General features: G+C 44.2%; 69 non-coding genes across 69 annotated transcripts; all 69 read left to right on the top strand.

Annotated features, from left to right (window-relative positions):
* Window positions 1-73: 73 nt before the first annotated feature.
* Window positions 74-146, top strand: Trnav-cac (transfer RNA valine (anticodon CAC)). Its single transcript has one exon. It is a non-coding gene; the product is annotated as a tRNA-Val (tRNA).
* Window positions 147-308: 162 nt separating this feature from the next.
* Trnav-uac (transfer RNA valine (anticodon UAC)) lies at window positions 309-381 on the top strand. Its single transcript has one exon. It is a non-coding gene; the product is annotated as a tRNA-Val (tRNA).
* A 169-nt stretch (window positions 382-550) lies between these two features.
* On the top strand, window positions 551-623 carry Trnav-cac (transfer RNA valine (anticodon CAC)). Its single transcript has one exon. It is a non-coding gene; the product is annotated as a tRNA-Val (tRNA).
* Window positions 624-785: 162 nt separating this feature from the next.
* Trnav-uac (transfer RNA valine (anticodon UAC)) lies at window positions 786-858 on the top strand. Its single transcript has one exon. It is a non-coding gene; the product is annotated as a tRNA-Val (tRNA).
* A 169-nt stretch (window positions 859-1,027) lies between these two features.
* Trnav-cac (transfer RNA valine (anticodon CAC)) lies at window positions 1,028-1,099 on the top strand. The gene has a single exon. It is a non-coding gene; the product is annotated as a tRNA-Val (tRNA).
* A 162-nt stretch (window positions 1,100-1,261) lies between these two features.
* Trnav-uac (transfer RNA valine (anticodon UAC)) lies at window positions 1,262-1,334 on the top strand. The gene has a single exon. It is a non-coding gene; the product is annotated as a tRNA-Val (tRNA).
* Window positions 1,335-1,503: 169 nt separating this feature from the next.
* On the top strand, window positions 1,504-1,576 carry Trnav-cac (transfer RNA valine (anticodon CAC)). The gene has a single exon. It is a non-coding gene; the product is annotated as a tRNA-Val (tRNA).
* Window positions 1,577-1,738: 162 nt separating this feature from the next.
* Trnav-uac (transfer RNA valine (anticodon UAC)) lies at window positions 1,739-1,811 on the top strand. Its single transcript has one exon. It is a non-coding gene; the product is annotated as a tRNA-Val (tRNA).
* A 169-nt stretch (window positions 1,812-1,980) lies between these two features.
* Window positions 1,981-2,053, top strand: Trnav-cac (transfer RNA valine (anticodon CAC)). Its single transcript has one exon. It is a non-coding gene; the product is annotated as a tRNA-Val (tRNA).
* A 162-nt stretch (window positions 2,054-2,215) lies between these two features.
* On the top strand, window positions 2,216-2,288 carry Trnav-uac (transfer RNA valine (anticodon UAC)). Its single transcript has one exon. It is a non-coding gene; the product is annotated as a tRNA-Val (tRNA).
* Window positions 2,289-2,457: 169 nt separating this feature from the next.
* On the top strand, window positions 2,458-2,530 carry Trnav-cac (transfer RNA valine (anticodon CAC)). Its single transcript has one exon. It is a non-coding gene; the product is annotated as a tRNA-Val (tRNA).
* A 162-nt stretch (window positions 2,531-2,692) lies between these two features.
* Trnav-uac (transfer RNA valine (anticodon UAC)) lies at window positions 2,693-2,765 on the top strand. The gene has a single exon. It is a non-coding gene; the product is annotated as a tRNA-Val (tRNA).
* Window positions 2,766-2,934: 169 nt separating this feature from the next.
* Window positions 2,935-3,007, top strand: Trnav-cac (transfer RNA valine (anticodon CAC)). Its single transcript has one exon. It is a non-coding gene; the product is annotated as a tRNA-Val (tRNA).
* A 162-nt stretch (window positions 3,008-3,169) lies between these two features.
* Trnav-uac (transfer RNA valine (anticodon UAC)) lies at window positions 3,170-3,242 on the top strand. The gene has a single exon. It is a non-coding gene; the product is annotated as a tRNA-Val (tRNA).
* Window positions 3,243-3,411: 169 nt separating this feature from the next.
* On the top strand, window positions 3,412-3,484 carry Trnav-cac (transfer RNA valine (anticodon CAC)). Its single transcript has one exon. It is a non-coding gene; the product is annotated as a tRNA-Val (tRNA).
* Window positions 3,485-3,646: 162 nt separating this feature from the next.
* Window positions 3,647-3,719, top strand: Trnav-uac (transfer RNA valine (anticodon UAC)). Its single transcript has one exon. It is a non-coding gene; the product is annotated as a tRNA-Val (tRNA).
* Window positions 3,720-3,888: 169 nt separating this feature from the next.
* Window positions 3,889-3,961, top strand: Trnav-cac (transfer RNA valine (anticodon CAC)). The gene has a single exon. It is a non-coding gene; the product is annotated as a tRNA-Val (tRNA).
* Window positions 3,962-4,123: 162 nt separating this feature from the next.
* Trnav-uac (transfer RNA valine (anticodon UAC)) lies at window positions 4,124-4,196 on the top strand. The gene has a single exon. It is a non-coding gene; the product is annotated as a tRNA-Val (tRNA).
* A 169-nt stretch (window positions 4,197-4,365) lies between these two features.
* Trnav-cac (transfer RNA valine (anticodon CAC)) lies at window positions 4,366-4,438 on the top strand. Its single transcript has one exon. It is a non-coding gene; the product is annotated as a tRNA-Val (tRNA).
* Window positions 4,439-4,600: 162 nt separating this feature from the next.
* Window positions 4,601-4,673, top strand: Trnav-uac (transfer RNA valine (anticodon UAC)). Its single transcript has one exon. It is a non-coding gene; the product is annotated as a tRNA-Val (tRNA).
* Window positions 4,674-4,842: 169 nt separating this feature from the next.
* On the top strand, window positions 4,843-4,915 carry Trnag-ccc (transfer RNA glycine (anticodon CCC)). The gene has a single exon. It is a non-coding gene; the product is annotated as a tRNA-Gly (tRNA).
* Window positions 4,916-5,077: 162 nt separating this feature from the next.
* On the top strand, window positions 5,078-5,150 carry Trnal-caa (transfer RNA leucine (anticodon CAA)). The gene has a single exon. It is a non-coding gene; the product is annotated as a tRNA-Leu (tRNA).
* A 162-nt stretch (window positions 5,151-5,312) lies between these two features.
* Window positions 5,313-5,385, top strand: Trnav-uac (transfer RNA valine (anticodon UAC)). The gene has a single exon. It is a non-coding gene; the product is annotated as a tRNA-Val (tRNA).
* Window positions 5,386-5,554: 169 nt separating this feature from the next.
* Trnav-cac (transfer RNA valine (anticodon CAC)) lies at window positions 5,555-5,627 on the top strand. The gene has a single exon. It is a non-coding gene; the product is annotated as a tRNA-Val (tRNA).
* Window positions 5,628-5,789: 162 nt separating this feature from the next.
* On the top strand, window positions 5,790-5,862 carry Trnav-uac (transfer RNA valine (anticodon UAC)). The gene has a single exon. It is a non-coding gene; the product is annotated as a tRNA-Val (tRNA).
* A 160-nt stretch (window positions 5,863-6,022) lies between these two features.
* Window positions 6,023-6,094, top strand: Trnav-cac (transfer RNA valine (anticodon CAC)). The gene has a single exon. It is a non-coding gene; the product is annotated as a tRNA-Val (tRNA).
* A 162-nt stretch (window positions 6,095-6,256) lies between these two features.
* Trnav-uac (transfer RNA valine (anticodon UAC)) lies at window positions 6,257-6,329 on the top strand. The gene has a single exon. It is a non-coding gene; the product is annotated as a tRNA-Val (tRNA).
* Window positions 6,330-6,498: 169 nt separating this feature from the next.
* Trnav-cac (transfer RNA valine (anticodon CAC)) lies at window positions 6,499-6,571 on the top strand. The gene has a single exon. It is a non-coding gene; the product is annotated as a tRNA-Val (tRNA).
* Window positions 6,572-6,733: 162 nt separating this feature from the next.
* Window positions 6,734-6,806, top strand: Trnav-uac (transfer RNA valine (anticodon UAC)). The gene has a single exon. It is a non-coding gene; the product is annotated as a tRNA-Val (tRNA).
* Window positions 6,807-6,974: 168 nt separating this feature from the next.
* On the top strand, window positions 6,975-7,047 carry Trnav-cac (transfer RNA valine (anticodon CAC)). Its single transcript has one exon. It is a non-coding gene; the product is annotated as a tRNA-Val (tRNA).
* Window positions 7,048-7,209: 162 nt separating this feature from the next.
* On the top strand, window positions 7,210-7,282 carry Trnav-uac (transfer RNA valine (anticodon UAC)). The gene has a single exon. It is a non-coding gene; the product is annotated as a tRNA-Val (tRNA).
* A 169-nt stretch (window positions 7,283-7,451) lies between these two features.
* Trnav-cac (transfer RNA valine (anticodon CAC)) lies at window positions 7,452-7,524 on the top strand. The gene has a single exon. It is a non-coding gene; the product is annotated as a tRNA-Val (tRNA).
* Window positions 7,525-7,686: 162 nt separating this feature from the next.
* Window positions 7,687-7,759, top strand: Trnav-uac (transfer RNA valine (anticodon UAC)). The gene has a single exon. It is a non-coding gene; the product is annotated as a tRNA-Val (tRNA).
* Window positions 7,760-7,928: 169 nt separating this feature from the next.
* Window positions 7,929-8,000, top strand: Trnav-cac (transfer RNA valine (anticodon CAC)). The gene has a single exon. It is a non-coding gene; the product is annotated as a tRNA-Val (tRNA).
* Window positions 8,001-8,162: 162 nt separating this feature from the next.
* On the top strand, window positions 8,163-8,235 carry Trnav-uac (transfer RNA valine (anticodon UAC)). The gene has a single exon. It is a non-coding gene; the product is annotated as a tRNA-Val (tRNA).
* A 169-nt stretch (window positions 8,236-8,404) lies between these two features.
* Trnav-cac (transfer RNA valine (anticodon CAC)) lies at window positions 8,405-8,477 on the top strand. Its single transcript has one exon. It is a non-coding gene; the product is annotated as a tRNA-Val (tRNA).
* A 162-nt stretch (window positions 8,478-8,639) lies between these two features.
* Window positions 8,640-8,712, top strand: Trnav-uac (transfer RNA valine (anticodon UAC)). The gene has a single exon. It is a non-coding gene; the product is annotated as a tRNA-Val (tRNA).
* A 168-nt stretch (window positions 8,713-8,880) lies between these two features.
* On the top strand, window positions 8,881-8,953 carry Trnav-cac (transfer RNA valine (anticodon CAC)). The gene has a single exon. It is a non-coding gene; the product is annotated as a tRNA-Val (tRNA).
* Window positions 8,954-9,115: 162 nt separating this feature from the next.
* Trnav-uac (transfer RNA valine (anticodon UAC)) lies at window positions 9,116-9,188 on the top strand. The gene has a single exon. It is a non-coding gene; the product is annotated as a tRNA-Val (tRNA).
* Window positions 9,189-9,357: 169 nt separating this feature from the next.
* Trnav-cac (transfer RNA valine (anticodon CAC)) lies at window positions 9,358-9,430 on the top strand. Its single transcript has one exon. It is a non-coding gene; the product is annotated as a tRNA-Val (tRNA).
* Window positions 9,431-9,592: 162 nt separating this feature from the next.
* Trnaa-cgc (transfer RNA alanine (anticodon CGC)) lies at window positions 9,593-9,665 on the top strand. The gene has a single exon. It is a non-coding gene; the product is annotated as a tRNA-Ala (tRNA).
* Window positions 9,666-9,834: 169 nt separating this feature from the next.
* On the top strand, window positions 9,835-9,907 carry Trnav-cac (transfer RNA valine (anticodon CAC)). Its single transcript has one exon. It is a non-coding gene; the product is annotated as a tRNA-Val (tRNA).
* A 159-nt stretch (window positions 9,908-10,066) lies between these two features.
* Trnav-uac (transfer RNA valine (anticodon UAC)) lies at window positions 10,067-10,139 on the top strand. The gene has a single exon. It is a non-coding gene; the product is annotated as a tRNA-Val (tRNA).
* Window positions 10,140-10,308: 169 nt separating this feature from the next.
* Window positions 10,309-10,381, top strand: Trnav-cac (transfer RNA valine (anticodon CAC)). Its single transcript has one exon. It is a non-coding gene; the product is annotated as a tRNA-Val (tRNA).
* Window positions 10,382-10,543: 162 nt separating this feature from the next.
* Window positions 10,544-10,616, top strand: Trnav-uac (transfer RNA valine (anticodon UAC)). Its single transcript has one exon. It is a non-coding gene; the product is annotated as a tRNA-Val (tRNA).
* Window positions 10,617-10,785: 169 nt separating this feature from the next.
* Window positions 10,786-10,857, top strand: Trnav-cac (transfer RNA valine (anticodon CAC)). Its single transcript has one exon. It is a non-coding gene; the product is annotated as a tRNA-Val (tRNA).
* A 162-nt stretch (window positions 10,858-11,019) lies between these two features.
* On the top strand, window positions 11,020-11,092 carry Trnav-uac (transfer RNA valine (anticodon UAC)). Its single transcript has one exon. It is a non-coding gene; the product is annotated as a tRNA-Val (tRNA).
* A 169-nt stretch (window positions 11,093-11,261) lies between these two features.
* On the top strand, window positions 11,262-11,334 carry Trnav-cac (transfer RNA valine (anticodon CAC)). Its single transcript has one exon. It is a non-coding gene; the product is annotated as a tRNA-Val (tRNA).
* A 162-nt stretch (window positions 11,335-11,496) lies between these two features.
* Trnav-uac (transfer RNA valine (anticodon UAC)) lies at window positions 11,497-11,569 on the top strand. Its single transcript has one exon. It is a non-coding gene; the product is annotated as a tRNA-Val (tRNA).
* A 169-nt stretch (window positions 11,570-11,738) lies between these two features.
* Trnav-cac (transfer RNA valine (anticodon CAC)) lies at window positions 11,739-11,811 on the top strand. The gene has a single exon. It is a non-coding gene; the product is annotated as a tRNA-Val (tRNA).
* A 162-nt stretch (window positions 11,812-11,973) lies between these two features.
* On the top strand, window positions 11,974-12,046 carry Trnav-uac (transfer RNA valine (anticodon UAC)). The gene has a single exon. It is a non-coding gene; the product is annotated as a tRNA-Val (tRNA).
* A 169-nt stretch (window positions 12,047-12,215) lies between these two features.
* Window positions 12,216-12,288, top strand: Trnav-cac (transfer RNA valine (anticodon CAC)). Its single transcript has one exon. It is a non-coding gene; the product is annotated as a tRNA-Val (tRNA).
* A 162-nt stretch (window positions 12,289-12,450) lies between these two features.
* On the top strand, window positions 12,451-12,523 carry Trnav-uac (transfer RNA valine (anticodon UAC)). The gene has a single exon. It is a non-coding gene; the product is annotated as a tRNA-Val (tRNA).
* Window positions 12,524-12,692: 169 nt separating this feature from the next.
* Trnav-cac (transfer RNA valine (anticodon CAC)) lies at window positions 12,693-12,765 on the top strand. The gene has a single exon. It is a non-coding gene; the product is annotated as a tRNA-Val (tRNA).
* Window positions 12,766-12,927: 162 nt separating this feature from the next.
* Window positions 12,928-13,000, top strand: Trnav-uac (transfer RNA valine (anticodon UAC)). Its single transcript has one exon. It is a non-coding gene; the product is annotated as a tRNA-Val (tRNA).
* Window positions 13,001-13,169: 169 nt separating this feature from the next.
* On the top strand, window positions 13,170-13,242 carry Trnav-cac (transfer RNA valine (anticodon CAC)). Its single transcript has one exon. It is a non-coding gene; the product is annotated as a tRNA-Val (tRNA).
* A 162-nt stretch (window positions 13,243-13,404) lies between these two features.
* Trnav-uac (transfer RNA valine (anticodon UAC)) lies at window positions 13,405-13,477 on the top strand. The gene has a single exon. It is a non-coding gene; the product is annotated as a tRNA-Val (tRNA).
* A 169-nt stretch (window positions 13,478-13,646) lies between these two features.
* Window positions 13,647-13,719, top strand: Trnal-caa (transfer RNA leucine (anticodon CAA)). Its single transcript has one exon. It is a non-coding gene; the product is annotated as a tRNA-Leu (tRNA).
* Window positions 13,720-13,881: 162 nt separating this feature from the next.
* Trnav-uac (transfer RNA valine (anticodon UAC)) lies at window positions 13,882-13,954 on the top strand. Its single transcript has one exon. It is a non-coding gene; the product is annotated as a tRNA-Val (tRNA).
* A 169-nt stretch (window positions 13,955-14,123) lies between these two features.
* Window positions 14,124-14,196, top strand: Trnav-cac (transfer RNA valine (anticodon CAC)). Its single transcript has one exon. It is a non-coding gene; the product is annotated as a tRNA-Val (tRNA).
* Window positions 14,197-14,358: 162 nt separating this feature from the next.
* Trnav-uac (transfer RNA valine (anticodon UAC)) lies at window positions 14,359-14,431 on the top strand. Its single transcript has one exon. It is a non-coding gene; the product is annotated as a tRNA-Val (tRNA).
* A 160-nt stretch (window positions 14,432-14,591) lies between these two features.
* On the top strand, window positions 14,592-14,664 carry Trnav-cac (transfer RNA valine (anticodon CAC)). Its single transcript has one exon. It is a non-coding gene; the product is annotated as a tRNA-Val (tRNA).
* A 162-nt stretch (window positions 14,665-14,826) lies between these two features.
* Window positions 14,827-14,899, top strand: Trnav-uac (transfer RNA valine (anticodon UAC)). The gene has a single exon. It is a non-coding gene; the product is annotated as a tRNA-Val (tRNA).
* A 169-nt stretch (window positions 14,900-15,068) lies between these two features.
* Trnav-cac (transfer RNA valine (anticodon CAC)) lies at window positions 15,069-15,141 on the top strand. Its single transcript has one exon. It is a non-coding gene; the product is annotated as a tRNA-Val (tRNA).
* A 162-nt stretch (window positions 15,142-15,303) lies between these two features.
* On the top strand, window positions 15,304-15,376 carry Trnav-uac (transfer RNA valine (anticodon UAC)). Its single transcript has one exon. It is a non-coding gene; the product is annotated as a tRNA-Val (tRNA).
* Window positions 15,377-15,545: 169 nt separating this feature from the next.
* Window positions 15,546-15,617, top strand: Trnav-cac (transfer RNA valine (anticodon CAC)). Its single transcript has one exon. It is a non-coding gene; the product is annotated as a tRNA-Val (tRNA).
* A 162-nt stretch (window positions 15,618-15,779) lies between these two features.
* Trnav-uac (transfer RNA valine (anticodon UAC)) lies at window positions 15,780-15,852 on the top strand. The gene has a single exon. It is a non-coding gene; the product is annotated as a tRNA-Val (tRNA).
* Window positions 15,853-16,021: 169 nt separating this feature from the next.
* Trnav-cac (transfer RNA valine (anticodon CAC)) lies at window positions 16,022-16,094 on the top strand. The gene has a single exon. It is a non-coding gene; the product is annotated as a tRNA-Val (tRNA).
* Window positions 16,095-16,256: 162 nt separating this feature from the next.
* On the top strand, window positions 16,257-16,329 carry Trnav-uac (transfer RNA valine (anticodon UAC)). The gene has a single exon. It is a non-coding gene; the product is annotated as a tRNA-Val (tRNA).
* Window positions 16,330-16,404: the final 75 nt, after the last annotated feature.

Here is a 16,404-nt window from a genome sequence, read left to right as displayed (position 1 = left end):
CGAGACGACTCGGAAATGTTCTTTCAAATGACAGAAACATGGAATTCTGAGGGAAGATCTAGCCCTTCACGTCGGTTCCGTAGTGTAGTGGTTATCATGTTCGCCTCACACGCGAAAGGCCCCCGGTTCGATCACGGGCGGAACCATACATTCGTGGTTCTTATTTTTCACTTTCAAATGACAACAGTTCTTTAGGGCCTTTACCTTAGACGGTAATCTTTCCAGGAACCACAAAAATGAATAGTCTTTTCAACTTTATAGAGATCGAATTATTATCGACTTGGCATATATTCGTTTTTCCCCGTCGAGGTTCCGTAGTGTAGTGGTTATCACGTTCGCTTTACACGCGAAAGGCCCCCGGTTCGATCCCGGGCGGAACCTGCCCGATTACATGATGAGGGACGTCTTTTTTTAGTTCTGTTAAGGAACATGTATTAGCAATCTAAAGTGCTGAAAACTTAAGGAAAATTCTACGAACGAGACGACTCGGAAATGTTCTTTAAAGTGACAGAAACATGGAATTCTGTGGGAAGATCTAACCCTTCCCGTCGGTTCCGTAGTGCAGTGGTCGTCACGTTCGCCTCACACGCGAAAGGTACCCGGTTCGATCCCGGGCGGAACCATACATTCGTGGTTCTTATTTTTCACTTTCAAATGACAACAGTTCTTTAGGGCCTTTACCTTAGACGGTAATCTTTCCAGGAACCTTAAAAATGAATAGTCTTTTCAATAGAATAGAGATCGAATTATTATCGCCTTGGCATATATTCGTTTTTCACCGTCGAGGTTCCGTAGTGTAGTGGTTATCACGTTCGCTTTACACGCGAAAGGCCCCCGGTTCGATCCCGGGCTGAACCAGCCCGGTTGCATGGTGAGGGATGTCTTTTTTTAGTTCTGTTAAGGAACATGTATTAGCAATCTAAAGTGCTGAAAACTTAAGGAAAATTCTACGAACGAGACGACTCGGAAATGTTCTTTCAAATGACAGAAACATGGAATTCTGAGGGAAGCCCTAACTCTTCCCGTCGGTTCCGTATGTAGTGGTCATCACGTTCGCCTCACACGCGAAAGGCCCCCGGTTCGATCCCGGGCGGAACCATACATTCGTGGTTCTTATTTTTCACTTTCAAATGACAACAGTTCTTTAGGGCCTTTACCTTAGACGGTAATCTTTCCAGGAACCACAAAAATGAATAGTCTTTTCAACTTTATAGAGATCGAATTATTATCGACTTGGCATATATTCGTTTTTCCCCGTCGAGGTTCCGTAGTGTAGTGGTTATCACGTTCGCTTTACACGCGAAAGGCCCCCGGTTCGATCCCGGGCGGAACCAGCCCGATTACATGGTGAGGGATGTCTTTTTTTAGTTCTGTTAAGGAACATGTATTAGCAATCTAAAATGCTGAAAACTTAAAGAAAATTCTACGAACGAGACGACTCGGAAATGTTCTTTCAAATGCCAGAAACATGGAATTCTGAGGGAAGATCTAACCCTTCCCGTCGGTTCCGTAGTGTAGTGGTCATCACGTTCGCCTCACACGCGAAAGGCCCCCGGTTCGATCGCGGGCGGAACCATACATTCGTGGTTCTTGTTTTTCACTTTCAAATGACAACAGTTCTTTAGGGCCTTTACCTTAGACGGTAATCTTTCCAGGAACCACAAAAATGAATAGTCTTTTATACTTTATAGAGATCGAATTATTATCGACTTGGCATATATTCGTTTTTTCCCGTCGAGGTTCCGTAGTGTAGTGGTTATCACGTTCGCTTTACACGCGAAAGGCCCCCGGTTCGATCCCGGGCGGAACCAGCCCGATTACATGGTGAGGGATGTCTTTTTTTAGTTCTGTTAAGGAACATGTATTAGCAATCTAAAGTGCTGAAAACTTAAAGAAAATTCTACGAACGAGACGACTCGGAAATGTTCTTTCAAATGCCAGAAACATGGAATTCTGAGGGAAGATCTAACCCTTCCCGTCGGTTCCGTAGTGTAGTGGTCATCACGTTCGCCTCACACGCGAAAGGCCCCCGGTTCGATCGCGGGCGGAACCATACATTTGTGGTTCTTATTTTTCACTTTCAAATGACAACAGTTCTTTAGGGCCTTTACCTTAGACGGTAATCTTTCCAGGAACCACAAAAATGAATAGTCTTTTCAACAGAATAGAGATCGAATTATTATCGACTTGGCATATATTCGTTTTTCCCCGTCGAGGTTCCGTAGTGTAGTGGTTATCACGTTCGCTTTACACGCGAAAGGCCCCCGGTTCGATCCCGGGCGGAACCAGCCCGATTACATGGTGAGGGATGTCTTTTTTTAGTTCTGTTAAGGAACATGTATTAGCAAACTAAAGTGCTGAAAACTTAAAGAAAATTCTACGAACGAGACGACTCGGAAATGTTCTTTCAAATGCCAGAAACATGGAATTCTGAGGGAAGATCTAACCCTTCCCGTCGGTTCCGAAGTGTAGTGGTCATCACGTTCGCCTCACACGCGAAAGGTCCCCGGTTCGATCCCGGGCGGAACCATACATTCGTGGTTCTTGTTTTTCACTTTCAAATGACAACAGTTCTTTAGGGCCTTTACCTTAGACGGTAATCTTTCCAGGAACCACAAAAATGAATAGTCTTTTCAACAGAATAGAGATCGAATTATTATCGACTTGACATATATTCGTTTTTCACCGTAGAGGTTCCGTAGTGTAGTGGTTATCACGTTCGCTTTACACGCGAAAGGCCCCCGGTTCGATCCCGGGTGGAACCAGCCCGGTTGCATGGTGAGGGATGTCTTTTTTTAGTTCTGTTAAGGAACATGTATTAGCAATCAAAAGTGCTGAAAACTTAAAGAAAATTCTACGAACGAGACGACTCGGAAATGTTCTTTCAAATGACAGAAACATGGAATTCTGAGGGAAGATCTAACCCTTCCCGTCGGTTCCGTAGTGTAGTGGTCATCATGTTCGCCTCACACGCGAAAGGCCCCCGGTTCGATCCCGGGAGGAACCATACATTCGTGGTTCTTATTTTTCACTTTCAAATGACAACAGTTCTTTAGGGCCTTTACCTTAGACGGTAATCTTTCCAGGAACCACAAAAATGAATAGTCTTTACAACAGAATAGAGATCGAATTATTATCGACTTGGCATATATTCGTTTTTCACCGTAGCGGTTCCGTAGTGTAGTGGTTATCACGTTCGCTTTACACGCGAAAGGCCTCCGGTTCGATCCCGGGCGGAATCAGCCCGGTTGCATGGTGAGGGATGTCTTTTTTTAGTTCTGTTAAGGAACATGTATTAGCAATCAAAAGTGCTGAAAACTTAAAGAAAATTCTACGAACGAGACGACTCGGAAATGTTCTTTCAAATGACAGAAACATGGAATTCTGAGGGAAGATCTAGCCCTTCCCGTCGGTTCCGTAGTGTAGTGGTTATCATGTTCGCCTCACACGCGAAAGGCCCCCGGTTCGATCACGGGCGGAACCATACATTCGTGGTTCTTATTTTTCACTTTCAAATGACAACAGTTCTTTAGGGCCTTTACCTTAGACGGTAATCTTTCCAGGAACCACAAAAGAGAATAGTCTTTTAAACAGAATAGAGATCGAATTATTATCGACTTGGCATATATTCGTTTTTCACCGTAGCGGTTCCGTAGTGTAGTGGTTATCACGTTCGCTTTACACGCGAAAGGCCTCCGGTTCGATCCCGGGCGGAACCAGCCCGGTTGCATGGTGAGGGATGTCTTTTTTTAGTTCTTTTAAGGAACATGTATTAGCAATCAAAAGTGCTGAAAACTTAAAGAAAATTCTACGAACGAGACGACTCGTAAATGTTCTTTCAAATGACAGAAACATGGAATTCTGATTGAAGATCTAACCCTTCCCGTCGGTTCCGTAGTGTAGTGGTCATCACGTTCGCCTCACACGCGAAAGGCCCCCGGTTCGATCCCGGGCGGAACCATACATTCGTGGTTCTTATTTTTCACTTTCAAATGACAACAGTTCTTTAGGGCCTTTACCTTAGACGGCAATCTTTCCAGGAACCACAAAAATGAATAGTCTTTTCAACAGAATAGAGATCGAATTATTATCGACTTGGCATATATTCGTTTTTCCCCGTCGAGGTTCCGTAGTGTAGTGGTTATCACGTTCGCTTTACACGCGAAAGGATCTCGGCTCGATCCCGGGCGGAACCAGCCCGATAACATGGTGAGGGATGTCTTTTTTTAGTTCTGTTAAGGAAGATGTATTAGCAATCTGAAGTGCTGAAAACTTAAAGAAAATTCTACGAACGAGACGACTCGGAAATGTTCTTTCAAATGCCAGAAACATGGAATTCTGAGGGAAGATCTAACCCTTCCCGTCGGTTCCGTAGTGTAGTTTTCATCATGTTCGCCTCACAAGCGAAAGGTCCCCGGTTCGATCCCGGGCGGAACCATACATTCGTGGTTCTTATTTTTCACTTTCAAATGACAACAGTTCTTTAGGGCCTTTACCTTAGACGGTAATCTTTCCAGGAACCACAAAAATGAATAGTCTTTTCAACAGAATAGAGATCGAATTATTATCGACTTGGCATATATTCGTTTTTCTCCGTCGAGGTTCCGTAGTGTAGTGGTTATCACGTTCGCTTTACACGCGAAAGGCCCACGGTTCGATCCCGGGCGGAACCAGCCCGATTACATGGTGAGGGATGTCTTTTTTTAGTTCTGTTAAGGAACATGTATTAGCAATCTAAAGTGCTGAAAACTTAAGGAAAATTCTACGAACGAGACGACTCTGAAATGTTCTTTCAAATGACAGAAACATGGAATTCTGAGGGAAGATCTAACCCTTCCCGTCGGTTCCGTAGTATAGTGGTCATCACGCTCGCCTCCCACGCGAAAGGCCCCCGGTTCGATCCCGGGCGGAACCATACATTCGTGGTTCTTATTTTTCACTTTCAAATGACAACAGTTCTTTAGGGCCTTTACCTTAGACGGTAATCTTTCCAGGAACCACAAAAATGAATAGTCTTTTCAACAGAATAGAGATCGAATTATTATCGACTTGGCATATATTCGTTTTTCACCGTAGAGGTTCCGTAGTGTAGTGGTTATCACGTTCGCCTCAAACGCGAAAGGCCCCCGGTTCGATCCCGGCCGGAACCATACATTCGTTGTTCTTATTTTTCACTTTCAAATGACAACAGTTCTTTAGGGCCTTTACCTTAGACGGCAATCTTTCCAGGAACCACAAAAATGAATAGTCTTTTCAACAGAATAGAGATCGAATTATTATCGACTTGGCATATATTCGTTTTTCCCCGTCGAGGTTCCGTAGTGTAGTGGTTATCACGTTCGCTTTACACGCGAAAGGATCCCGGCTCGATCCCGGGCGGAACCAGCCCGATTACATGGTGAGGGATGTCTTTTTTTAGTTCTGTTAAGGAAGATGTATTAGCAATCTAAAGTGCTGAAAACTTAAAGAAAATTCTACGAACGAGACGACTCGGAAATGTTCTTTCAAATGCCGGAAACATGGAATTCTGAGGGAAGATCTAACCCTTCCCGTCGGTTCCGTAGTGTAGTTTTCATCACGTTCGCCTCACACGCGAAAGGTCCCCGGTTCGATCCCGGGCGGAACCATACATTCGTGGTTCTTATTTTTCACTTTCAAATGACAACAGTTCTTTAGGGCCTTTACCTTAGACGGTAATCTTTCCAGGAACCACAAAAATGAATAGTCTTTTCTATAGAATAGAGATCGAATTATTATCGACTTTGCATATATTCGTTTTTCTCCGTCGAGGTTCCGTAGTGTAGTGGTTATCACGTTCGCTTTACACGCGAAAGGCCCCCGGTTCGATCCCGGGCGGAACCAGCCCGATTACATGGTGAGGGATGTCTTCTGTTAAGGAACATGTATTAGCAATCTAAGGTGCTGAAAACTTAAGGAAAATTCTACGAACGAGACGACTCTGAAATGTTCTTTCAAATGACAGAAACATGGAATTATGAGGGAAGATCTAACCCTTCCCGTCGGTTCCGTAGTATAGTGGTCATCACGTTCGCCTCACACGCGAAAGGCCCCCGGTTCGATCCCGGCGGAACCATACATTCGTGGTTCTTATTTTTCACTTTCAAATGACAACAGTTCTTTAGGGCCTTTACCTTAGACGGTAATCTTTCCAGGAACCACAAAAATGAATAGTCTTTTCAACAGAATAGAGATCGAATTATTATCGACTTGGCATATATTCGTTTTTCCCCGTCGAGGTTCCGTAGTGTAGTGGTTATCACGTTCGTTTTACACGCGAAAGGCCCCCGGTTCGATCCCGGGAGGAACCAGCCCGATTACATGGTGAGGAATGTCTTTTTTTAGTTCTGTTAAGGAACATGTATTAGCAATCTAAAGTGCTGAAAACTTAAAGAAAATTGTACGAACGAGACGACTCGGAAATGTTCTTTCAAATGCCAGAAACATGGAATTCTGAGGGAAGATCTAACCCTTCCCGTCGGTTCCGTAGTGTAGTGCTCATCACGTTCGCCTCACACGCGAAAGGTCCCCGGTTCGATCCCGGGCGGAACCATACATTCGTGGTTCTTATTTTTCACTTTCAAATGACAACAGTTCTTTCGGGCCTTTACCTTAGACGGTAATCTTTCCAGGAACCACAAAAATGAATAGTCTTTTCAACAGAATAGAGATCGAATTATTATCGACTTGGCATATATTCGTTTTTCCCCGTAGAGGTTCCGTTGTGTAGTGGTTATCACGTTCGCTTTACACGCGAAAGGCCCCCGGTTCGATCCCGGGCGGAACCAGCCCGATTACATGGTGAGGGATGTCTTTTTTAGTTCTGTTAAGGAACATGTATTAGCAATCTAAAGTGCTGAAAACTTAAGGAAAAATCTACGAACGAGACGACTCTGAAATGTTCTTTCAAATGACAGAAACATGGAATTCTGAGGGAAGATCTAACCCTTCCCGTCGGTTCCGTAGTATAGTGGTCATCACGTTCGCCTCACACGCGAAAGGCCCCCGGTTCGATCCCGGGCGGAACCATACATTCGTGGTTCTTATTTTTCACTTTCAAATGACAACAGTTCTTTAGGGCCTTTACCTTAGACGGTAATCTTTCCAAGAACCACAAAAATGAATAGTCTTTTCAACAGAATAGAGATCGAATTATTATCGACTTGGCATATATTCGTTTTTCCCCGTCGAGGTTCCGTTGTGTAGTGGTTATCACGTTCGCTTTACACGCGAAAGGCCCCCGGTTCGATCCCGGGCGGAACCAGCCCGGTTGCATGGTGAGGGATGTCTTTTTTTAGTTCTGTTAAGGAACATGTATTAGCAATCTAAAGTGCTGAAAACTTAAGGAAAATTCTACGAATGAGACGACTCTGAAATGTTCTTTCAAATGACAGAAACATGGAATTCTGAGGGAAGATCTAACCCTTTCCGTCGGTTCCGTAGTGTAGTGGTCATCACGTTCGGCTCACACGCGAAAGGTCCCCGGTTCGATCCCGGGCGGAACCATACATTTGTGGTTCTTATTTTTCACTTTCAAATGACAACAGTTCTTTAGGGCCTTTACCTTAGACGGTAATCTTTCCAGGAACCACAAAAATGAATAGTCTTTTCAACAGAATAGAGATCGAATTATTATCGACTTGGCATATATTCGTTTTTCCCCGTCGAGGTTCCGTAGTGTAGTGGTTATCACGTTCGCTTTACACGCGAAAGGCCCCCGGTTCGATCCCGGGCGGAACCAGCCCGATTACATGGTGAGGGATATCTTTTTTTAGTTCTGTTAAGGAACATGTATTAGCAATCTAAAGTGCTGAAAACTTAAGGAAAATTCTACGAACGAGACGACTCTGAAATGTTCTTTCAAATGACAGAAACATGGAATTCTGAGGGAAGATCTAACCCTTCCCGTCGGTTCCGTAGTATAGTGGTCATCACGTTCGCCTCACACGCGAAAGGCCCCCGGTTCGATCCCGGCGGAACCATACATTCGTGGTTCTTATTTTTCACTTTCAAATGACAACAGTTCTTTAGGGCCTTTACCTTAGACGGTAATCTTTCCAGGAACCACAAAAATGAATAGTCTTTTCAACAGAATAGAGATCGAATTATTATCGACTTGGCATATATTCGTTTTTCCCCGTCGAGGTTCCGTAGTGTAGTGGTTATCACGTTCGTTTTACACGCGAAAGGCCCCCGGTTCGATCCCGGGAGGAACCAGCCCGATTACATGGTGAGGAATGTCTTTTTTTAGTTCTGTTAAGGAACATGTATTAGCAATCTAAAGTGCTGAAAACTTAAAGAAAATTGTACGAACGAGACGACTCGGAAATGTTCTTTCAAATGCCAGAAACATGGAATTCTGAGGGAAGATCTAACCCTTCCCGTCGGTTCCGTAGTGTAGTGCTCATCACGTTCGCCTCACACGCGAAAGGTCCCCGGTTCGATCCCGGGCGGAACCATACATTCGTGGTTCTTATTTTTCACTTTCAAATGACAACAGTTCTTTCGGGCCTTTACCTTAGACGGTAATCTTTCCAGGAACCACAAAAATGAATAGTCTTTTCAACAGAATAGAGATCGAATTATTATCGACTTGGCATATATTCGTTTTTCCCCGTAGAGGTTCCGTTGTGTAGTGGTTATCACGTTCGCTTTACACGCGAAAGGCCCCCGGTTCGATCCCGGGCGGAACCAGCCCGATTACATGGTGAGGGATGTCTTTTTTAGTTCTGTTAAGGAACATGTATTAGCAATCTAAAGTGCTGAAAACTTAAGGAAAAATCTACGAACGAGACGACTCTGAAATGTTCTTTCAAATGACAGAAACATGGAATTCTGAGGGAAGATCTAACCCTTCCCGTCGGTTCCGTAGTATAGTGGTCATCACGTTCGCCTCACACGCGAAAGGCCCCCGGTTCGATCCCGGGCGGAACCATACATTCGTGGTTCTTATTTTTCACTTTCAAATGACAACAGTTCTTTAGGGCCTTTACCTTAGACGGTAATCTTTCCAAGAACCACAAAAATGAATAGTCTTTTCAACAGAATAGAGATCGAATTATTATCGACTTGGCATATATTCGTTTTTCCCCGTCGAGGTTCCGTTGTGTAGTGGTTATCACGTTCGCTTTACACGCGAAAGGCCCCCGGTTCGATCCCGGGCGGAACCAGCCCGGTTGCATGGTGAGGGATGTCTTTTTTTAGTTCTGTTAAGGAACATGTATTAGCAATCTAAAGTGCTGAAAACTTAAAGAAAATTCTACGAACGAGACGACTCGGAAATGTTCTTTCAAATGACAGAAACATGGAATTCTGAGGGAAGATCTAACCCTTCCCGTCGGTTCCGTAGTGTAGTGGTCATCACGTTCGCCTCACACGCAAAAGGTGCCCGGTTCGATCCCGGGCGGAACCATACATTCGTGGTTCTTATTTTTCACTTTCAAATGACAACAGTTCTTTAGGGCCTTTACCTTAGACGGTAATCTTTCCAGGAACCACAAAAATGAATAGTCTTTTCAACAGAATAGAGATCGAATTATTATCGACTTGGCATATATTCGTTTTTCACCGTAGAGGTTCCGTAGTGTAGTGGTTATCACGTTCGCCTCGCACGCGAAAGGCCCCCGGTTCGATCCCGGGCGGAACCAGCCCGATTACATGGTGAGGGATGTCTTTTTTTAGTTCTGTTAAGGAACATGTATTAGCAATCTAAAGTGCTGAAAACTTAAGGAAAATTCTACGAATGAGACGACTCTGAAATGTTCTTTCAAATGACAGAAACATGGAATTCTGAGGGAAGATCTAACCCTTCCCGTCGGTTCCGTAGTGTAGTGGTCATCACGTTCGCCTCACACGCGAAAGGCCCCCGGTTCGATCCCGATGGAAACCATACATTCGTGGTTCTTTTTTTTCACTTTCAAATGACAACAGTTCTTTAGGGCCTTTTTAGACGGTAATCTTTCCAGGAACCACAAAAATGAATAGTCTTTTCAACAGAATAGAGATCGAATTATTATCGACTTGGCATATATTCGTTTTTCTCCGTCGAGGTTCCGTAGTATAGTGGTTATCACGTTCGCTTTACACGCGAAAGGCCCCCGGTTCGATCCCGGGCGGAACCAGCCCGATTACATGGTGATGGATGTCTTTTTTTAGTTCTGTTAAGGAACATGTATTAGCAATCTAAAGTGCTGAAAACTTAAGGAAAATTCTACGAACGAGACGACTCTGAAATGTTCTTTCAAATGACAGAAACATGGAATTCTGAGGGAAGATCTAACCCTTCCCGTCGGTTCCGTAGTGTAGTGGTCATCACGTTCGCCTCACACGCGAAAGGCCCCCGGTTCGATCCCGGGCGGAACCATACATTCGTGGTTCTTATTTTTCACTTTCAAATGACAACAGTTCTTTAGGGCCTTTACCTTAGACGGTAATCTTTCCAGGAACCTTAAAAATGAATAGTCTTTTCAATAGAATAGAGATCGAATTATTATCGCCTTGGCATATATTCGTTTTTCACCGTCGAGGTTCCGTAGTGTAGTGGTTATCACGTTCGCTTTACACGCGAAAGGCCCCCGGTTCGATCCCGGGCTGAACCAGCCCGGTTGCATGGTGAGGGATGTCTTTTTTTAGTTCTGTTAAGGAACATGTATTAGCAATCTAAAGTGCTGAAAACTTAAGGAAAATTCTACGAACGAGACGACTCGGAAATGTTCTTTCAAATGACAGAAACATGGAATTCTGAGGGAAGCCCTAACTCTTCCCGTCGGTTCCGTATGTAGTGGTCATCACGTTCGCCTCACACGCGAAAGGCCCCCGGTTCGATCCCGGGCGGAACCATACATTCGTGGTTCTTATTTTTCACTTTCAAATGACAACAGTTCTTTAGGGCCTTTACCTTAGACGGTAATCTTTCCAGGAACCACAAAAATGAATAGTCTTTTCAACTTTATAGAGATCGAATTATTATCGACTTGGCATATATTCGTTTTTCCCCGTCGAGGTTCCGTAGTGTAGTGGTTATCACGTTCGCTTTACACGCGAAAGGCCCCCGGTTCGATCCCGGGCGGAACCAGCCCGATTACATGGTGAGGGATGTCTTTTTTTAGTTCTGTTAAGGAACATGTATTAGCAATCTAAAGTGCTGAAAACTTAAAGAAAATTCTACGAACGAGACGACTCGGAAATGTTCTTTCAAATGCCAGAAACATGGAATTCTGAGGGAAGATCTAACCCTTCCCGTCGGTTCCGTAGTGTAGTGGTCATCACGTTCGCCTCACACGCGAAAGGCCCCCGGTTCGATCGCGGGCGGAACCATACATTTGTGGTTCTTATTTTTCACTTTCAAATGACAACAGTTCTTTAGGGCCTTTACCTTAGACGGTAATCTTTCCAGGAACCACAAAAATGAATAGTCTTTTCAACAGAATAGAGATCGAATTATTATCGACTTGGCATATATTCGTTTTTCCCCGTCGAGGTTCCGTAGTGTAGTGGTTATCACGTTCGCTTTACACGCGAAAGGCCCCCGGTTCGATCCCGGGCGGAACCAGCCCGATTACATGGTGAGGGATGTCTTTTTTTAGTTCTGTTAAGGAACATGTATTAGCAATCTAAAGTGCTGAAAACTTAAAGAAAATTCTACGAACGAGACGACTCGGAAATGTTCTTTCAAATGCCAGAAACATGGAATTCTGAGGGAAGATCTAACCCTTCCCGTCGGTTCCGAAGTGTAGTGGTCATCACGTTCGCCTCACACGCGAAAGGTCCCCGGTTCGATCCCGGGCGGAACCATACATTCGTGGTTCTTGTTTTTCACTTTCAAATGACAACAGTTCTTTAGGGCCTTTACCTTAGACGGTAATCTTTCCAGGAACCACAAAAATGAATAGTCTTTTCAACAGAATAGAGATCGAATTATTATCGACTTGACATATATTCGTTTTTCACCGTAGAGGTTCCGTAGTGTAGTGGTTATCACGTTCGCTTTACACGCGAAAGGCCCCCGGTTCGATCCCGGGTGGAACCAGCCCGGTTGCATGGTGAGGGATGTCTTTTTTTAGTTCTGTTAAGGAACATGTATTAGCAATCAAAAGTGCTGAAAACTTAAAGAAAATTCTACGAACGAGACGACTCGGAAATGTTCTTTCAAATGACAGAAACATGGAATTCTGAGGGAAGATCTAACCCTTCCCGTCGGTTCCGTAGTGTAGTGGTCATCATGTTCGCCTCACACGCGAAAGGCCCCCGGTTCGATCCCGGGAGGAACCATACATTCGTGGTTCTTATTTTTCACTTTCAAATGACAACAGTTCTTTAGGGCCTTTACCTTAGACGGTAATCTTTCCAGGAACCACAAAAATGAATAGTCTTTACAACAGAATAGAGATCGAATTATTATCGACTTGGCATATATTCGTTTTTCACCGTAGCGGTTCCGTAGTGTAGTGGTTATCACGTTCGCTTTACACGCGAAAGGCCTCCGGTTCGATCCCGGGCGGAATCAGCCCGGTTGCATGGTGAGGGATGTCTTTTTTTAGTTCTGTTAAGGAACATGTATTAGCAATCAAAAGTGCTGAAAACTTAAAGAAAATTCTACGAACGAGACGACTCGGAAATGTTCTTTCAAATGACAGAAACATGGAATTCTGAGGGAAGATCTAGCCCTTCCCGTCGGTTCCGTAGTGTAGTGGTTATCATGTTCGCCTCACACGCGAAAGGCCCCCGGTTCGATCACGGGCGGAACCATACATTCGTGGTTCTTATTTTTCACTTTCAAATGACAACAGTTCTTTAGGGCCTTTACCTTAGACGGCAATCTTTCCAGGAACCACAAAAATGAATAGTCTTTTCAACAGAATAGAGATCGAATTATTATCGACTTGGCATATATTCGTTTTTCCCCGTCGAGGTTCCGTAGTGTAGTGGTTATCACGTTCGCTTTACACGCGAAAGGATCTCGGCTCGATCCCGGGCGGAACCAGCCCGATAACATGGTGAGGGATGTCTTTTTTTAGTTCTGTTAAGGAAGATGTATTAGCAATCTAAAGTGCTGAAAACTTAAAGAAAATTCTACGAACGAGACGACTCGGAAATGTTCTTTCAAATGCCAGAAACATGGAATTCTGAGGGAAGATCTAACCCTTCCCGTCGGTTCCGTAGTGTAGTTTTCATCATGTTCGCCTCACAAGCGAAAGGTCCCCGGTTCGATCCCGGGCGGAACCATACATTCGTGGTTCTTACTTTTCACTTTCAAATGACAACAGTTCTTTAGGGCCTTTACCTTAGACGGTAATCTTTCCAGGAACCACAAAAATGAATAGTCTTTTCAACAGAATAGAGATCGAATTATTATCGACTTGGCATATATTCGTTTTTCTCCGTCGAGGTTCCGTAGTGTAGTGGTTATCACGTTCGCTTTACACGCGAAAGGCCCCCGGTTCGATCCCGGGCGGAACCAGCCCGATTACATGGTGAGGGATGTCTTTTTTTAGTTCTGTTAAGGAACATGTATTAGCAATCTAAAGTGCTGAAAACTTAAGGAAAATTCTACGAACGAGACGACTCTGAAATGTTCTTTCAAATGACAGAAACATGGAATTCTGAAGGAAGATCTAACCCTTCCCGTCGGTTCCGTAGTATAGTGGTCATCACGCTCGCCTCAAACGCGAAAGGCCCCCGGTTCGATCCCGGCCGGAACCATACATTCGTTGTTCTTATTTTTCACTTTCAAATGACAACAGTTCTTTAGGGCCTTTACCTTAGACGGCAATCTTTCCAGGAACCACAAAAATGAATAGTCTTTTCAACAGAATAGAGATCGAATTATTATCGACTTGGCATATATTCGTTTTTCCCCGTCGAGGTTCCGTAGTGTAGTGGTTATCACGTTCGCTTTACACGCGAAAGGATCCCGGCTCGATCCCGGGCGGAACCAGCCCGATTACATGGTGAGGGATGTCTTTTTTTAGTTCTGTTAAGGAAGATGTATTAGCAATCTAAAGTGCTGAAAACTTAAAGAAAATTCTACGAACGAGACGACTCGGAAATGTTCTTTCAAATGCCGGAAACATGGAATTCTGAGGGAAGATCTAACCCTTCCCGTCGGTTCCGTAGTGTAGTTTTCATCACGTTCGCCTCACACGCGAAAGGTCCCCGGTTCGATCCCGGGCGGAACCATACATTCGTGGTTCTTATTTTTCACTTTCAAATGACAACAGTTCTTTAGGGCCTTTACCTTAGACGGTAATCTTTCCAGGAACCACAAAAATGAATAGTCTTTTCTATAGAATAGAGATCGAATTATTATCGACTTTGCATATATTCGTTTTTCTCCGTCGAGGTTCCGTAGTGTAGTGGTTATCACGTTCGCTTTACACGCGAAAGGCCCCCGGTTCGATCCCGGGCGGAACCAGCCCGATTACATGGTGAGGGATGTCTTCTGTTAAGGAACATGTATTAGCAATCTAAGGTGCTGAAAACTTAAGGAAAATTCTACGAACGAGACGACTCTGAAATGTTCTTTCAAATGACAGAAACATGGAATTCTGAGGGAAGATCTAACCCTTCCCGTCGGTTCCGTAGTGTAGTGCTCATCACGTTCGCCTCACACGCGAAAGGTCCCCGGTTCGATCCCGGGCGGAACCATACATTCGTGGTTCTTATTTTTCACTTTCAAATGACAACAGTTCTTTCGGGCCTTTACCTTAGACGGTAATCTTTCCAGGAACCACAAAAATGAACAGTCTTTTCAACAGAATAGAGATCGAATTATTATCGACTTGGCATATATTCGTTTTTCTCCGTCGAGGTTCCGTAGTGTAGTGGTTATCACGTTCACTTTACACGCGAAAGGCCCCCGGTTCGATCCCGGGCGGAACCAGCCCGATTACATGGTGATGGATGTCTTTTTTTAGATCTGTTAAGGAACATGTATTAGCAATCTAAAGTGCTGAAAACTTAAGGAAAATTCTACGAACGAGACGACTCTGAAATGTTCTTTCAAATGACAGAAACATGGAATTCTGAGGGAAGATCTAACCCTTTCCGTCGGTTCCGTAGTGTAGTGGTCATCACGTTCGGCTCACACGCGAAAGGTCCCCGGTTCGATCCCGGGCGGAACCATACATTTGTGGTTCTTATTTTTCACTTTCAAATGACAACAGTTCTTTAGGGCCTTTACCTTAGACGGTAATCTTTCCAGGAACCACAAAAATGAATAGTCTTTTCAACAGAATAGAGATCGAATTATTATCGACTTGGCATATATTCGTTTTTCCCCGTCGAGGTTCCGTAGTGTAGTGGTTATCACGTTCGCTTTACACGCGAAAGGCCCCCGGTTCGATCCCGGGCGGAACCAGCCCGATTACATGGTGAGGGATATCTTTTTTTAGTTCTGTTAAGGAACATGTATTAGCAATCTAAAGTGCTGAAAACTTAAGGAAAATTCTACGAACGAGACGACTCTGAAATGTTCTTTCAAATGACAGAAACATGGAATTCTGAGGGAAGATCTAACCCTTCCCGTCGGTTCCGTAGTATAGTGGTCATCACGTTCGCCTCACACGCGAAAGGCCCCCGGTTCGATCCCGGCGGAACCATACATTCGTGGTTCTTATTTTTCACTTTCAAATGACAACAGTTCTTTAGGGCCTTTACCTTAGACGGTAATCTTTCCAGGAACCACAAAAATGAATAGTCTTTTCAACAGAATAGAGATCGAATTATTATCGACTTGGCATATATTCGTTTTTCCCCGTCGAGGTTCCGTAGTGTAGTGGTTATCACGTTCGTTTTACACGCGAAAGGCCCCCGGTTCGATCCCGGGAGGAACCAGCCCGATTACATGGTGAGGAATGTCTTTTTTTAGTTCTGTTAAGGAACATGTATTAGCAATCTAAAGTGCTGAAAACTTAAAGAAAATTGTACGAACGAGACGACTCGGAAATGTTCTTTCAAATGCCAGAAACATGGAATTCTGAGGGAAGATCTAACCCTTCCCGTCGGTTCCGTAGTGTAGTGCTCATCACGTTCGCCTCACACGCGAAAGGTCCACGGTTCGATCCCGGGCGGAACCATACATTCGTGGTTCTTATTTTTCACTTTCAAATGACAACAGTTCTTTCGGGCCTTTACCTTAGACGGTAATCTTTCCAGGAACCACAAAAATGAATAGTCTTTTCAACAGAATAGAGATCGAATTATTATCGACTTGGCATATATTCGTTTTTCCCCGTAGAGGTTCCGTTGTGTAGTGGTTATCACGTTCGCTTTACACGCGAAAGGCCCCCGGTTCGATCCCGGGCGGAACCAGCCCGATTACATGGTGAGGGATGTCTTTTTTAGTTCTGTTAAGGAACATGTATTAGCAATCTAAAGTGCTGAAAA

Source organism: Argiope bruennichi, chromosome 10, assembly GCF_947563725.1.
Source record: "Argiope bruennichi chromosome 10, qqArgBrue1.1, whole genome shotgun sequence".
Classification (NCBI taxonomy): Eukaryota; Metazoa; Arthropoda; class Arachnida; order Araneae; family Araneidae; genus Argiope; species Argiope bruennichi.
This window is presented reverse-complemented; position numbering and strand designations above follow the sequence as displayed.